The sequence below is a fragment of the Fundulus heteroclitus genome, chromosome 20 (assembly GCF_011125445.2).
Source record: "Fundulus heteroclitus isolate FHET01 chromosome 20, MU-UCD_Fhet_4.1, whole genome shotgun sequence".
NCBI classification, from domain to species: domain Eukaryota; kingdom Metazoa; phylum Chordata; class Actinopteri; order Cyprinodontiformes; family Fundulidae; genus Fundulus; species Fundulus heteroclitus.
The window spans coordinates 34,635,925-34,651,695 of NC_046380.1; the positions used below are offsets into that span (position 1 = coordinate 34,635,925).

Below are 15,771 nucleotides of genomic sequence, written 5' to 3' on the forward strand. Positions count from 1 at the left end.
ACACGCTGCATCGCTGTAGCCCATATTCACGCCGGCACGCACTCAGATATGCACACAACGGGAAAAGCCAGGTGAAAGGAGCATTGTGAAAACTGTCAGAAGAAGATTGGACAGCAGCACACCCTCACAGGAATTGAAGGGGGAAAAAATGACAAAAAGGGGAAAAGTGATAAACAACAGCTGGTTGATACGTGAAGGAAGGCTCAGCGAAATCTTGTGAAACACGTCTGTCACAGACGGAACAATATCCATTGCGTTTAGGTATTGCGGTGTGCCATGAAAGTTAGATATGAAGAGGACTCTTCATGTTTGAGTTACAAAATTAAAATCCTGCTCATGCAGCGTTTGCCAAACTCTACTTGTATAACCCTCCCTTTTGCCAACAGGAGTAGACAGTGGTGGTTTTAGACCAAATTTACCAAGGGTGGAGCCAGTGTTTTGGTTCATGGAAGCACAGGGGAAAATAATAAAACATGAAAAACTGTAAAACAGGGAAATGTTTCATTATTTAATATATATTGAGTGAGCCACAGGGCCAAAAAGTCATTTGCAGCTCTGGAACTGCAGACCCCAGATGTAGCAGATGAAAACTGTGATCCCAGCTCAATACAGCTGAAGCAACACCTTCATTTTCTAATCATTGTTAAAGTAAAACTGTAAAGAGAAAAAATAATGAAATTGGTCCAAGAGACCAATCAGTTAGGGTTCTGTGGCAGCGTGCATTATCATAAAAAAGGATTTAATATTATGTGTTCAGTACAGGGGCCAGGACCAGGGACCTGTAGGTCCCTATCTAGAACCGAACCATGGAAGTAGTCTTCTAAAATGCAGGAGCATACAGAGAGAGGGAGTTGTCCCTCGTGTTCTTTCCCTTCAGTTCACCCTACATGCATCCTACAGGGTCTAGGCCTGGGGACTGACAAGGGGGATTGTTATGTCCAGGAATCTGTTTGCGTTTATTCAGCCATACGTTTGGCATCAGCATGTTGCTGAGAGACCCCCCTTGACGACCCATTTTCAGTTTACTGCTCGAGTCCACCAGATTTTTATCTAAAATTTACTGGTAAGACTTTGTGACGGCATCCTCTCTAACAAGGTTCCCAGGGCCTCTGCAACAGGGCCACACAGATCCTCTTCCATAATCATTACTTGAGGGCCTTAGATGTTTTTCCACACGTTCCCCCTTTTGGTTCACGCTAAGCCTATCTGGCGCGTGTGTTGCAAGCAAGCTTAACCCTAGGGCACTTCCACACCAGATCCGTTTGGTCCACTTTGAATAGTTTAACACTTGGGCAGGTGTGAAATCTCCCTGGCATCTGTGTAACCACAGCAGCATGTCCCCCCCCCCCCCCCCCCCCACACACTCTGCTGTCTTTTTTTCCATAGAGCTGCATTTGTCTCCTGTTTACAGAGCAGCACGCTGGACGCTTTGCTGCCTCGTCCGCTAATGGACAGTTTTTGTGCTAGCACTCCAAACAGGCAGCTGTTATAGATGCCTGACTTGTCCGGGCGGTCCGGTGGACTTTCAAAGGGGAAATCCTCAAAGTGAACCAAACCAAAGGAAAGTATGACATTTTCCCCGCCCAACTGAAACAAGGTCCATCCATACAGACTCAGCCTCATCTGAGAAAATTATAAGGTTACAGGCAAAGTTAAAGGTACACTACGCAGTGGTTTGTCAGTGATAGTAGGACAGAAAATACTTTTTCTGGCAAACAGCCAGTTGGGATGTAGATTTTGATGGTTGCCATCGAGACTTGGTGAGCTTTGGTGATTTAATTTACATTTGTTACCATCCAGCTTACTGTGTGTGGCAGCAAGACAAACACAGCTCTTTGTCCAGCTTTTCAAAGGCCCTTGTTTTAGATTATAATTATTTCTGCATTGCTGAAATGCTATGTTCTCTGGTTTTTCCTAACTTAAAGTGGCTGTGTTACATCATTTTAAACCCCAGGGAAACTAAAACTAATATTAGCATACTAGTATTATTACTCCGATAATGACAGCAATTATTTTTAGTAAATCAATTAATTATCATTGTGAAAATGGTTTCCCCACTGACTTAAAGTGGCATTTTTCAGTGAAAGATATAAGGATGAAAGAAACATTTATTTTAGGGACTTTTATACATGGTAAGGCAATGCAAGTTTATTCATATTGAACTTTTCAGTAACAAGACGATTCAAAGTATTTCCACAATTTCCTATCATTATTTATGAGTGCAGGACTTTGACTGCTACTGAGTGTTTTAATATCATATAAACAACCTCTACATTTTCCTAAGAGGTAAAAATTTGGAAGCATTTTATTGTTTGTTACTAATTGTATTTTTCTCGAACTTTCGACGTCAAGATTTATGCATTTTCACACAAATTGGATGTTGCATTGCCTTAAAAATGTGATAGTTCTTCAGCATCTCAGCGCTGCTTCCAGTCTGAGAATGAAAAAAGGACAGAAAAATCAGGTTTCAATAGTGTTGTTATGAAAAAAAAGCACCAGACAGCAGTCAGCCGTAGAAGGGTTTACTCATTTTTCAGACATCATCAATAATGTAGCTCCATTTACACTGTGGCTTTTTCCACAATGAGTGCCTACTGAGCCGGGATTGTGTTGTTCCATCAGTTGTTGAGCCTTTGAAATAAAATAAAAACAAGAGCCTAACAAGCGTGGAGGAGTGTTTGTGTGCTTTAGAATAAAAGGATGAGGCGAGATCTTGTTACCCCAGACTCAAAGGTCAAACGTGAATCACAGCATAAGTCCTGCTGAGCCCTGGATCTGGAAGTGAGAGGCGGTGAGTGCCAAGGATGAGATGCAAGCGAGAGAACAGGAGGAAGTGTGCTGATTCTGTGTAAGATTTGGGAATCAGTGGAAAAAAAAGTCATTAAAACCATCAAAACAAATTTATCACTGACTGAGGCTCAGCCAATTGGTAAACCTATTAGCCTGTCATCAGTGTCGTTTCTTCCTTTTAGCAAAGCCTTGGCTTTGAACAAACAAAAGCAAGGCTCCGGGGCAATGACTATTCTGAGAGGTTACCGGAGTTTCACGCAATTCCTTATTCCTCCTGACTTTCATTACCCAGCCAATCATCTTTTCCATGGTTGCCTGATTTTATCATTATCAAGCAACAGTTCCCATCTAGGAACTCATCAAAAAGGTTAAAAAAACAAATCTACTCCTTTATTGCCTGAAAACAGTGCTGAAATGAAGCAGCAGGTATGATTGTTGGGAAGTCATTTCAGAGGGGAAAGCTCCTCCTACTGGTCACATGAGGCAATAGCAACATCGTGACTGAGCAAGAGCTTACTATTCATTCAAGGAAACGAATTATATAGATTAACACAGACTGATGATGTTTTCAAGCCTTTTTTTCTGCTGCTATGTATTATGTGTATTTTTACACCTCCAGATAATAAAAGCACAGAATTTAAGATTAGAATATTGAATCAGATCAATAAAAAAGCAACGTCTTTCATGCAGAAATGGGGGCTTGATAAAAAGTATGTTTAATATCAGCTTTTGGGTTGGGTTTTTTTCTCAAAAGGTTCTTTTAATCTGACAAACAAGCCTCTTGAAAATGCATATTCTAATTTGTTGAATATGATTGCATATGTGTACAGTATTATTATTATTATTTGTAAAAGCAATATTTATGTTACTTTATGTACTTAGGTCAACACATTTTATAAAGGAAGATTTAGAAACAAATGCTTTATTTATCATGAAGAACAAAAACTTTCCAATTTTTTTGATTAAAATTGGTGGCTTTAATTAATTCTCATTTGCATAGGTCAAACAATGGTCATGATTCTACATTCTCATGGGAAATCACAAAACCAAACGACTAAAAATCTGATAGAGTCACTCTAGTGGGAGCTTTGAATTAGTTTCTATCCTCTCCAGCTGACCTTAACAGTTTGAATAACCCCTGCGCTTTGGCGGGTCACCGGCTCTACTCTAGACCGAGGCAACCATGTATCTTCCTCTGGCAGGGGGGCTAACACAGCGCGATTTGATCATGTTGGCTGTGTGTGTGTGTGTGTGTGTGTGTGTGTGTGTGTGTGTGTGTGTGTGTGTGTGTGTGTGTGTGTGTGTGTGTGTGTTTGTTGATTTCTGCAGAGTGTCTCCAGATGATAGGGGTCAGTGACACTGTTTGCTTCTTGCCAAGAAGGAGCTCATGGAGCGGACATGCAGGTTTAACAGCAGTCTACTGAAGCCACCAAGACCCTCTGTCTGTCTGTCTGTCTGTCTGTCTGTCTGTCTGTCTGTCTGTCTGTCAGTTCCACTGCCAACACTGTGTACCTTAACATGTAGAGACAAAGACAGGGTTATAGCTGTATGATTGCATGGACTTTGTTAACTTAATAGTGTTGATGATTTCAGTACTTTAGTCTAAACACAATCAAATTGTTACTCATAGAAGAGCAAGACAAAAGCAAATAGCCCCTTTTCCATTAAAACCCCCAGGATCTAAAACCCCTGGCTTTGGTTTCCTATGGTGAACCAAAGTCTGGGCCTTTTGGGGTTTTGTGTTTCCATTAGCTTGGGGCCATTTATGTAAAACAGCCCCAATGACATACGGGACGTTGTGAGGAAAAATTGTAGTACCACTCCGGTCCATTGAGTGGCGGCAAGAAGACAATGGTCAAACAGATAAATGCCGAGAAATTGTATCCATCTCCTGATCCTGCAACTCCTGCTGCCACTGATTCGGACTCCGCAGAATCAGGAGGACAACGTGAAACTGATGGCGTTACATCCTTAGCCTCTTTTACATGTCCCTCACCCCCAACGCCGTAAACATCCAGCCAAGATTTTCACATTTGATATCTGTTATATGCAGATATTCCCAACTAACTTAATTAATGTTTTATAATGACTTTTCAGCAATGACAAATCCAGATCCAGTCTGCGGGAAATCATAGACTGTCTGGCCGAGTAATTACACAGCAGCAGCAGTGGTAACAGTGCAGCCTCCCAGGCAGAGCCAGCCTGTCAGCGGGTTTCTGCTGCTCCCGACAAGTCCGAGCAGAATTAAAATTGGCTCATAATCCCGATGCACAGACTGCACAGATAAAGTTTGAAGGTACAATTTCTTCCCTAAACACACAAAAAAAATTTTTTTGTGTGTTCTGTCTGGCAATGTGGCAATAAGAATTGTTGTCTTAATGCCAAAAAGAGCCCAACAGATTTTACTTTCACAAGCGGAGCCTTAGTGCTTTCGCCATAGTGCTCCGCTTGATTTATATATGCAAGAAGCTTCATTATAAGCTATGCAGGGAATATTTCATGTTAAACAGACACTGAAGGTAGAAGAGGAAAAAAAAAGGAGAAAATGTGAAAGAGAAAGAGGACAGAAAAGGGAGAGAACAATACAACATCCTCAGTCTGCTTCTTCACCTGCAAAGAGAGATGCACCGGTATTTTCCGCCTTATACTCCAATACAGCAACGTGATTGGCCCGAACCGTTTTTGGTTTGGACAGATACAGATGAAACCAGAGCGGTACAAGCTGGATTATCGTGTGTTTGTGAATGCACAAATGATTGATCTTGCAAATCTATCAGAATATTAATAAACCACAAGTACCAAAAGTAAGACAATAAAAGGAAAGACAGCAATTTAGAATTGAACATTTACAATAAGCTCCTTAAAGACCCTGCTGTATTAGCAGAAGAGCTTAATTCATTCTTCTTAGGTTCAGTACAAGTAATCTGAGGAATTCCATGATCCAACATCAAATTATCACAGTTTTGTATTGAAGCAAATTTCTGAGAAAAACATTCTAAAAATCATTGATGCAATAAAAAAACTATTTTGGATTTGATGCAGGGTTTCTTAAATTTCACAAAATGTCGTTATTAAAACCAATTACCTATTTAATCAACCTATCTATGAAACACTCCATTGGGTCACAGACTTCAAAGATGGCCACTGTGACTCCAATTTTTAAGTGTGGTGATAAAAGTAATATGATTAATTATAGACCAATTAGTATGTTACCAGTATTTTCAAAGGTGCTTGAAAAATGGGTTGCATAACAGTTAATTAGGCATCTTGAAAGTGGCCTGACTCCTTTACACTTCATGCAATTTGGGTTTTGTGCCCACCATTCTACAGAAATTGCAATAACACTATTTATAGAGAAAGTAAAAAGTAGGTTGGATAGAACTAATTTTGTCTTCTTAGACTTCAGAAATGATATTGATATATTGTATATTGTAAATCATAGTGTACTTCTTTCAAAGCTACATTTTTTTTTTTTTTTTGACCAGGCCATTATATGGATGGCCTCATACTTGTCTAACTGAAAACAAGTTACTGTGGTAAATGGAGTAACATCATCCCTTGCAAACTGTCCACGAAGGCTGCCCCAAGGATCTGTCCTGGGACCCATTTTATTTTATTTCCTTAATAATCTTCCAGAGGTTTGTAGGGGTGTGGATGTACAGGTGTATGCTGATGATGATGTGATCTATACAAGTGCAAAATCCTCTGATGAAGCAGCACAAATCCTTACAACAGCACTGACTCATATTCAGATGTGGCTCACCAGGTCCTGTCTCCTCCTGAACACACAGAGAATGGTCTGTATGATGCTCTCTAAAAGAGCCACCGATATCAGGTGCTCTAGTGTATGTTTTGGAATTGCAACTAGTATAAGAAACTGAATATTGGGTGTGCTGTTAGACACTACACTCTCCATTTAAGGTCTTATAAAATGATAACAGAGAATTAAATACAACATTTCTAATTATAATCAAATAAGGGAATCATTGACGAACGAAGCTGCCATGATGTTTTTGCATGGTATGATCTTTTCCCAAGTAAGCTATTGTATAAACAGCTCGTCTCTGACAGGTATTACAATCCTGAAGCCAGCTTAGGGGCTATAAAAAAAAAACATTGAACATTTTGGATAAAAAACGTTTAGTTATCACTGTTTTAGTATTTTGTCAAAGTATAATTTAATGAGCTTTGAAAACTTTTTAAAATGTAAAAATGCCTGTCTTATCTTTAAAGTTTACATGGGCTGGCTCCACCACCGCTGAAAGACTACATTACATATAGGATGACAGCATCACGGACCACAAGAGCATCAAATAGAGGAGATTGTGAGAAAAACTGCATTTGGTTAAAATGTTCTTTCATACAAGGGAAGTGTGCAATGGAATAGTCTGCCCACTTTTGTAAGGGAGGCTTCAAGTTTTACAACATTCAAGAATTATCTTGAGAAATGGTTAAAGTCAATTCAAACTTGTGAGCATATTTTCTAAGAACTCAGGTCGACAATGTGCAATACATCTAGCACTTTAGGGTATGTGCAATACATTTCACACTTTAGGGTATGTGCAAAGTTTAAGAAATTGCTACAACTACTCTTCTGAGTATATTAATGTATAATTGTTCCTATATTTATTCTTGTCTGTCTTTGTCCTGACTCTATCCGCTGTTATGAGTGACCCTAATGTACTGCTTCTGTCTGGCCAGTTAATAATGGGTGTGTCTTATGTTTCTTTTATTTTAAATTTAATGTTAACGTCAACCTGCCCAGGGATTACAGATGGAAATTAGCCAATGGCTACAATCTGGCATATTTACATATGATATGTATGTTCATTAATATGTACTGTCCCTTTTTTAATATATAAAAAAATAAAAGTGGTTCCACTTTTTATTTAACATTGATGTTTTGCCTTACTGTAGGCCTAATTGATTTGTTTGTATGAACACTATACTTCAATAAACAATGAAAAGACATCTCTAGCAGTGTTTGTTTGACAACCCCTTTTAGTAAGGGATGAAAACTGTGGCAATCTACCCAAAATCAAAGTTGTGTAGTGAAAGCGTATGCATGTTTTAACATGGTTATGCTCTTCCATGTACTGTGCTTTACTTTAATCTTAGAAACAACACAATGTGTATATATAACTTCTGGTATGTCGTGTGTCGCCGCATGTCGTATAAATAATCATGGTGGGCTGCCATGACCAAAAGATGCAAGGGCAACCCAATCCTGTCCTGGTGGTGTGTACAATGACTCTGATGGTGAGGAAGATGCACAGAACAAAAGAATAGCAGAGTCCAAAGTGATGGGAGCTGAAAAAGGAGGAAAGTTGTGTGGCTTTCAAGGAGGACTTGAGACAAGGCTCTGGGGGGTCAGGAGTTGCTTCTTAATCACTAGACAACTCCAGCTAATGTATACAGGTATAAAAGTTATTGGTACGTCTCTTAGCAGGAAAGTTGATAAGGGAACTTGGTGATGAATGAGGAAGGAGAGGAGTGTTTTACAGCATTAAAAATTATGAAAAAGTACTACAGACACAGCGTTTGCTTTAAGGACATTGATGAAGAAGTACAGACAAGGTCAGAGGAAGCTGCATTGTGTTTTTATAGATGTAGAGAAAGCATATGACAGGGTGCTGAGAGAGGAGCTGTGGTATTGTATGAGGAAGTCAGGAATAGTATGTTAGAGTGGTGTAGGACGTGTATTAGAGCTGTAAGAAAGTGGTGGGGTATGCTGTAAGTGTGACCGAGGAGTTCAAAGTGGAAGTTGGATTGCATCAAGGACCAGCTTTGAGCTCCTTCTTATTGCTGTGGTGATGGACGGGTCGACAGATGAGGTTAGATAGGAATCTCCATGGACTATGATGTTTACAGATGACATTGTGATCTGTGGTGAGAGGAGAGAATGGGTTGAGGAAAATCTAGAGAGATGGAGGTTTGCCCTGAAAAGGAGAGGAATAAATGTTAACCATAGCGAGACAGAATACATGCGTGTCAATGAGAGGGACATGTGAAGCCATGAGGTTATAGAAAGCAGGGATAAAACAGGTGGAGGGCTTTAGTTATGAGAGTCAACAGTCCAGAGTAACTGTGAGTTTAGAAAATAGGTGAAGAAATGTGTCAAAGCAGGTTGGAATGGATGATAAAAGAGTATCAGTGAGAATGAAAGGCAAGGTGTCCAGTGATGTTGTATGATTTAGACCCCAGAGCACTGAGAGACAAGAGGCAGAGCTAGAGGTAGCAGAGAGGTAAATGTTGAGGTTCTCTTTGGGCATGACAAGGAGGGATAGGGTCAGGAATGACTACATTAGATGGACAGCTGATGTTAGATGTTTTGGAGATAAAGCTGAAGAAACTAGATTGAGATGTTTGGACATGTACAGAGGAGGGATATTGTGTACACCAGTAGAAGGATGCTATGGCTGGAACAGCCAGGCAGGAGGCCTAGAAGAAGACCAAAGGGGACATTTCTGGATTAATGAAAGAGGAGATGAATGTAGTTGTTGTGAGAGAAGAAGATGCAGAATAGGGTCAGCTGGAGATAGGTGACTACCTGTGAAAGGGAAAAACCGAAAGAAGAAGAACAAAGAAGAAAGATAGCAGTGTCTTCACAGGTCTGCCCAAAAAATCAATCAGAAAAGAGCACGTGATCCAGAATGCTGCTGCTCGCATTCTCACTAAAACCAGAAAGATAGAGCACATCACCCCAGTTCTAAAGTCCTTACACTGGCTCCCTGTAACTCAGACAACAGACTTTAAAATATTCCTGTTAGTTTGTAAATCACTGAATAGCTTTGCACCAAAATACATCAAATACCTGTTGTTGCTGTATCAACCCTCCAGACCACTCAGATCTTTTGATTCTGGTCTACTCTCCATACCCAGAACCAGAACCAAACAAGATGAAGCAGCATTTAGCTTATATGCTCCACAAATCAGGAATAAACTTCCAGAAAACTGCAAATCAGCCGAAACACAGAGTTCCTTTAAATCATAACTGAAAACCCACCTGTTTAGAGTTGCTTTTGACCCATAACAGGACCATTGACCAACATATTTGATGTGTACTGATGTTTTCACTTGATACAATTTAATTGTTGTTACTGGTCTCACAACCAGTGACTGTGTTTAAGATGATTTATGTTTTCAGTATGTAAGCACTTTGAACCGCCTTGCAGCTGAAATGTGCTATACAAATAAACTTGACTTGATGTAATGATTAATGCTGGTGAACTCGATATTCAGCCAGACACAGAGTTATATTCTTTTTAAAGGTTTATTGTGAGGGTGAGTAATGGCAAGTGATGCAGGCAAGCAGAACCAGACTAGGCAGATGAGTAATGGCTAAAGGTGTAGGCAGGGATGAACAGGAGACCAGAAGATACAGGTAGTGAGAGAACAGGCAGTGCCCGTTCTGGTGGTGAGGGAACCACCAGAACAGGCAGAGCAAGCAGCTGGAACATACAGGAAAACAGGCAGAGTTGTGCAGCATGCAGACAAAGGCAACGTTTATCTGAAGAGTCTAGCTGGCTGAGCACACAGGAACTGGTAGAGGTAGCGCACATCTCAAAAGACGAGATGAGATCAGAAGAGACGTTTAGGCAGTGATGAGTTGGCTGAAGCAGGTGACCAGAGTTGACAGTAATTACTGGCAGCAGGTGGAGTTAATCTGGGCTAATTGACTGATGGCTGAGCTGATTGGATAGTGGCTGGTGGCAGAGAGGTGACAGGCTGAAAAGTCCAGAAATGTCCAAAGCAAAACAAACAAAAACCTAAATCATGACACTTGACTTAATTTTCACTTCACTGCAGATGGGAATTAGTACTCTTACTGGACAACATGGAGTGAGCACAATTTTGGGGGGAAAAAATAGACCATAGAATACCATAAATAGCCCAGAGAAGCATAGGTGAGAAGCACAAACGCAAGCTTTACCGGACAAATACGTTTACGTCTTGGTTTTAGTTCTCCACAGAGTTGCAAATAGTCTAATACAACTATCTATAGAACAATTAATTCTGCATCCAGTTGTCACAGAAGTCAATGCTTGGGTCTAGAAGTCAGTCGAGTGGAGTGTGTTGCAAAACCTGTGGGATTTACTAATTGTTTTGTTCAATATTCAAGCTAACTACTCAGGCAACCTGGGTTCATATGAGAAGCAGACTAACCGAATCTGAACTCTGGAACCTCCAGCTTTCCTATTCGCTGTTCTGTGTGATCATTCCCACTTGTCACATGGAAGTTTTGTGTTTTCGCGCAGCAGACATTAGCTATGGTCAAGGGCCAGCGCAGTAATAATCTGTTCTATCAATAGGATAGATCAATCAATATCTATCAATAAATACATAGTTGTTTCTGTTTTTATTTGTATATTTTTGTTTTGATGTGAAATTCACGTTTTTCTTTGTAGGCTTGCTGAACAAAACTCAACCCCATTTTACCTTCAAATTAACTGTAATGCTAGAAGTTACATTGATTGATTTACCTTTAGGACTAAACTTGTTAGGTTTTAGCCACACATAGAACAGTATACACAAAATTAAGCTTTATGCATTTGTTATGAGTCTTTCATCAGCTAATCATCATTCAGCTATGTCGCTTAATATTTGGAGAGTTGCTGGTGCTTATCTCCCCTAGCCTATGAGTGAAAGCCAGGGAATATTCTGAAGAGGTCACCAGTCCATCACAGAAAAACATAACCATTCACATACCCACGGTTAATTCAGCATCTCCAATTAAATTTACCTGCATGTTTTTGGGCTATAAGAGGAAGCCAGAGAACCCAGAGACAACACACACATGCACGGGAAAGCAGAAAGCCCCGGTTGGGATTTGAGCCCAAGACCAGGTAGTAGCCCTAAACTTTTCATTCTACGTTCTTACTTTATTTTCAGTTTTGTAGTATCAAATTCCTGTCAGACAAGATTTGATTGTACTATACATCGATACATTGATTGCATTATACAACTGTCACACACTCTGATATCCTGAGTAAAAAATAAATCAAACAAAATAATAAAACTTCTTTTAAACTGCAGTTAAACCATGTAATACCCTGCTTCACAAACAGGCAGAAAATGTCAGAGCTGCCATTACCTGCCTGATCATTACCTTCCATTCCAGGTTGAAAATCCCCCTGGGACACAATTAACGTGTACCATATCTGCACAGGTTTAGAGAAACTGTAATATAAAAGCTAAAACATCCTTTGAAGGAACCCAGGAGTTATTAATGTCATTTCAATCAGCTTTTAATGTTCTCAAATGCTTTTAAAAGGTGCCATTGAGTGATGAGTACTAGTATAAGTGTAAGTATGATCTGCCTACAGCAGAACCTATTTATTGCTATTATTGCAAAGAAATATTGTTTTAGACAACATATTCAATGTATTTATGTCAGGCAAGAGTAATGGAGGACTGCAGCCTTGTCCAAAGGTGGTTAATACGAAATAACAAATTAAGGATGCAATGGAAATTTCAAGCATAACTCCAAAATATGAGGACAGGCCAGGCTTAAAGCTGTAGTTAGTATTCCTATTCAGAAACACTTTTTATTATACTGGGTAAAATCATCCTTCCATCCTGAAAGTAGTTAATACATTATGTATTCAAAAAAGGAGGTTAAAAAACATCAATCTCTTTGGGAGCTGCAGGCTTGTAAAAACTCTAACCAATTACTGCTCTTCACACCAAAGAGCAGGGATTTGTCACAGTTTTGTTCCTGCTCCCATTCCCCTCGGCCCCTCAAGTTCTGGGGGTATCACCTTATTTGTAGGTTGTCCCACATGCCAGTTGTTCTGACGCCCTCATATAACACCAGTGTGTGTGTGCTCGTTTCTTATTAGTTTCCACTTGCTGGCTGTGCATGCACACTTAAAGTGTTTATGTATCCGGTTAGCTTAGATGTTAGCTTAGTTGTTAGCTTAGCGGTTAGCTTTGTGGTTAACTTCAGTGTTAGCCATTCATTGTAGCTCCGCAGCTCTCGCCATATACTTTGAACATGGCTGAGAGTTACTAGAAGCAAACCGCGTTCATGCTTATGAAAAGAAGAGGATGGCCCCAGTGGAAAGAAATAAGACCACAGTGGATTTGGTAAATTTCTTTCACGCAATTCCCCTGAAGAGTGAAAGAACAAGTTAAGACGGTCGTGTGAATGCGCAGTTATTAAAAAAGGGACTTGGAAAAACTTCCGGAAAAAAATCGCTGACACAAGATTTAAGGAAAAGAAAGAAGTATGATGCACGTAATAAAAGATGACAGTAACCAACAAGGTGCCACTTTAGCTTGTGAAACAGCAAGCATGTGACCCATGGCATGATGATTAGAACCTGGTGTACAGGGAGAGAGAAAAACACAAAAGAAATTAAAAAACTGACAACGAAACTAATGAAACATGGGTGAAAATCCTGAAACGAGAGCAGCAAAACAACAAAACTTTTCAGAAATCCAAACTCCATTAGAGCAATTGCAACATCAATCAAGCAAGATGATTAGACACATTTATATCTTTTGCGAGATTAATCAGTGCCTCAGTTATTGCAAAACAACTCCCCAGCAAGCATACAAAACTAGAATTTTGCATTCTGGCTAAGTTTCAAGATTTGACAAGTGGAGAAATAAAACATCATGTTAAGACCTTTAACCTGTCACACAGCCCTGTTTGAATATTCATTGAATATTGAATATTGACAGAAGACTCAAATAATATTGTGTATAAATGCTGTTGCAAAAAACATTTATAGAGTGTGTAAGTTAATAAGATGCTTTCTAAAGGTTGTAGATGTCCAGTTAAAGTAGAGCTATTAGATGACCAAATACTGAAACCCAATTTGAATATGTCTGTGCATGGATTTCAATCAAGCATGGTTTTCATTCAAGCATGACGGCAGTCCTGGGTGGGCCCCTCCTTTCTTATTTGTACTGTATTGCTAATAGTGTTCACTTGTCTGTCTAAGCACAAATATGAACTTGAGTGATCTCCCAGTAATATTCCATCCCAGTCCATATGTTGACCTAACCTTTAAATCTATAATAGCTTCTGCTCTTCTGGGAAAGCCTTCAACAACATTTAGGAGAATATCTCTGCTAATTCACCCAAAAGGTGTTCTGTTGGGTTGAGGTGCAGGCAAGTCCAGTTTCTCCACTTGCCTCTCACTTAGCCATATTTCTACGGATCTTGGTTTGCGTATTGGTGCACAGGAATTTTGGAATAGGAAGGGATCATCCCCAAAAGGTTCAAATAAAATTGCCCAGAGTATCTCAGTATGCTGCAGCACTAATGCTTCCTTTCCGTGGAAATAAGGGGCAGAGCCCAACTCCTGAGAAAAAAGCCCGGCACCATTACTTTTCTGCACCAAAGTTTGATTCATTGCAGTCAGGCAAAAGCTGTTCCCCTGACAACTGCCAATCCCAGACTGGTGCAGTGGATTACCAGACATAGAGTAATGATTTTTCATTTGAACGAGTTCAGTAGCAGAATGCTTTACAGCACGGCATCTGCCTTTTACGTTGTACTCGGTGACATAGGTCTTGACTCCAGATGCTTAGCCATGGAAACCCACGATGTCTCTACACACTCTCCTCTAGCTATTCAGAAGGCCACATGGAGTTTTGATTATTCACACTATTCACCTAAGCATCACTTACTCTGTTATTGTACGTATGTGTGATTTGCACTTGTAAAAAAAAAAAAAAATGAGGCCTAAATCCTAAAATACATTTCAAAGAATCTCTGCTCAACAACTGTCCAGTTCAGACTTGACGAATCAAGGCATTTTGCTTTTGAACTATACAAGATCAAATACTCTAGATATCTTGGAAAAGCTGCCTGTTAACATAGCCCTTTAGTTTAGCACCAAACCTTCGTGTTATAAACTCCAACAAAACACGGCCATATCTCTGACATTGGTCATCAATGACAATGAAGAATTGATTTTGTTGACGCCCTTTTTTTCCATGACGATAACAAGACGATGACAACATAAACATGGGTCATTGATGACTAAAACATGACGCGACGTGTGTGACTAGACAAAAATGTTAGAGGGTGGTCTGTCAGACGTTCAAAATGCCTAACCTTTCTGCCTAGTAAGTAGCACCAACGCTGCTTCATCCTATCCTTGCTTGGTCACACCCACCCTGAGTCCACTGACTCATTGATGGAACATGACGGCCGCAGAACGTTCTAGAAATGAGCTTGGTGTTTGAAAATGGCAAAAGGATCTATGGAAATAACTTAAATATGATCCATCCAAAAGAAAAACTGAATGCATTTTAGTTTTAGGCGGCAAATTTTAGGCGGTAAATGTGGGCACAAATTAAAAACTATAGAAACTGCTCACCATGCTGATATTCTCTCAAAGGTAAGTTACTATGAATCATGTTAAAATAGAATATACAATGTTACTCGACAATCAGGTTTGTGATAAATTTCATAGTAAGCTTAAAGTGATCCATATTACTCCTGGTGCAGATGGTCTGCTAACTCTATGCAAACGCCAGCTAATGTCAGCTCATATACCTGTTACTAATGTAGGTGTAGATAGATAGATAGATAGATAGATAGATAGATAGATAGATAGATAGATAGATAGATAGATAGATAGATAGATAGATAGATAGATAGATAGATAGATAGATAGATAGATAGATAGATAGATAGATAGATAGATAGATAGATAGATAGATAGATAGATAGTTGCATACAGAGATGGAAAATACACATTTTTGTTACTAAAACTAGACCAAAACATTGTGTGGAGTCGACTGAAACAATTGTATATAGAAATGACAAAATGTGACAAAAACTAAAAAACACCATAATAGAAACTAGAATGGGTATCAAAAACAACAATGTTGCTCACACTGTACCACACCCATCGACAGAACATGCAAAATAGCAATGGAGAAATCATCTTGTGGTGCAACTGACAAAGCCAGAGTCCTTTTTATTTGTTTGTTGGAGCTTTTGCGTGATGGAAAATA

General features: G+C 39.6%; 1 protein-coding gene across 2 annotated transcripts in view; it reads right to left on the reverse strand.

Moving 5' to 3' along the window:
• Positions 1 to 15,771, reverse strand: part of tafa4b (TAFA chemokine like family member 4b) — a 61,211-nt gene that overhangs the window by 17,360 nt on the left and 28,080 nt on the right. The window lies entirely within an intron of this gene.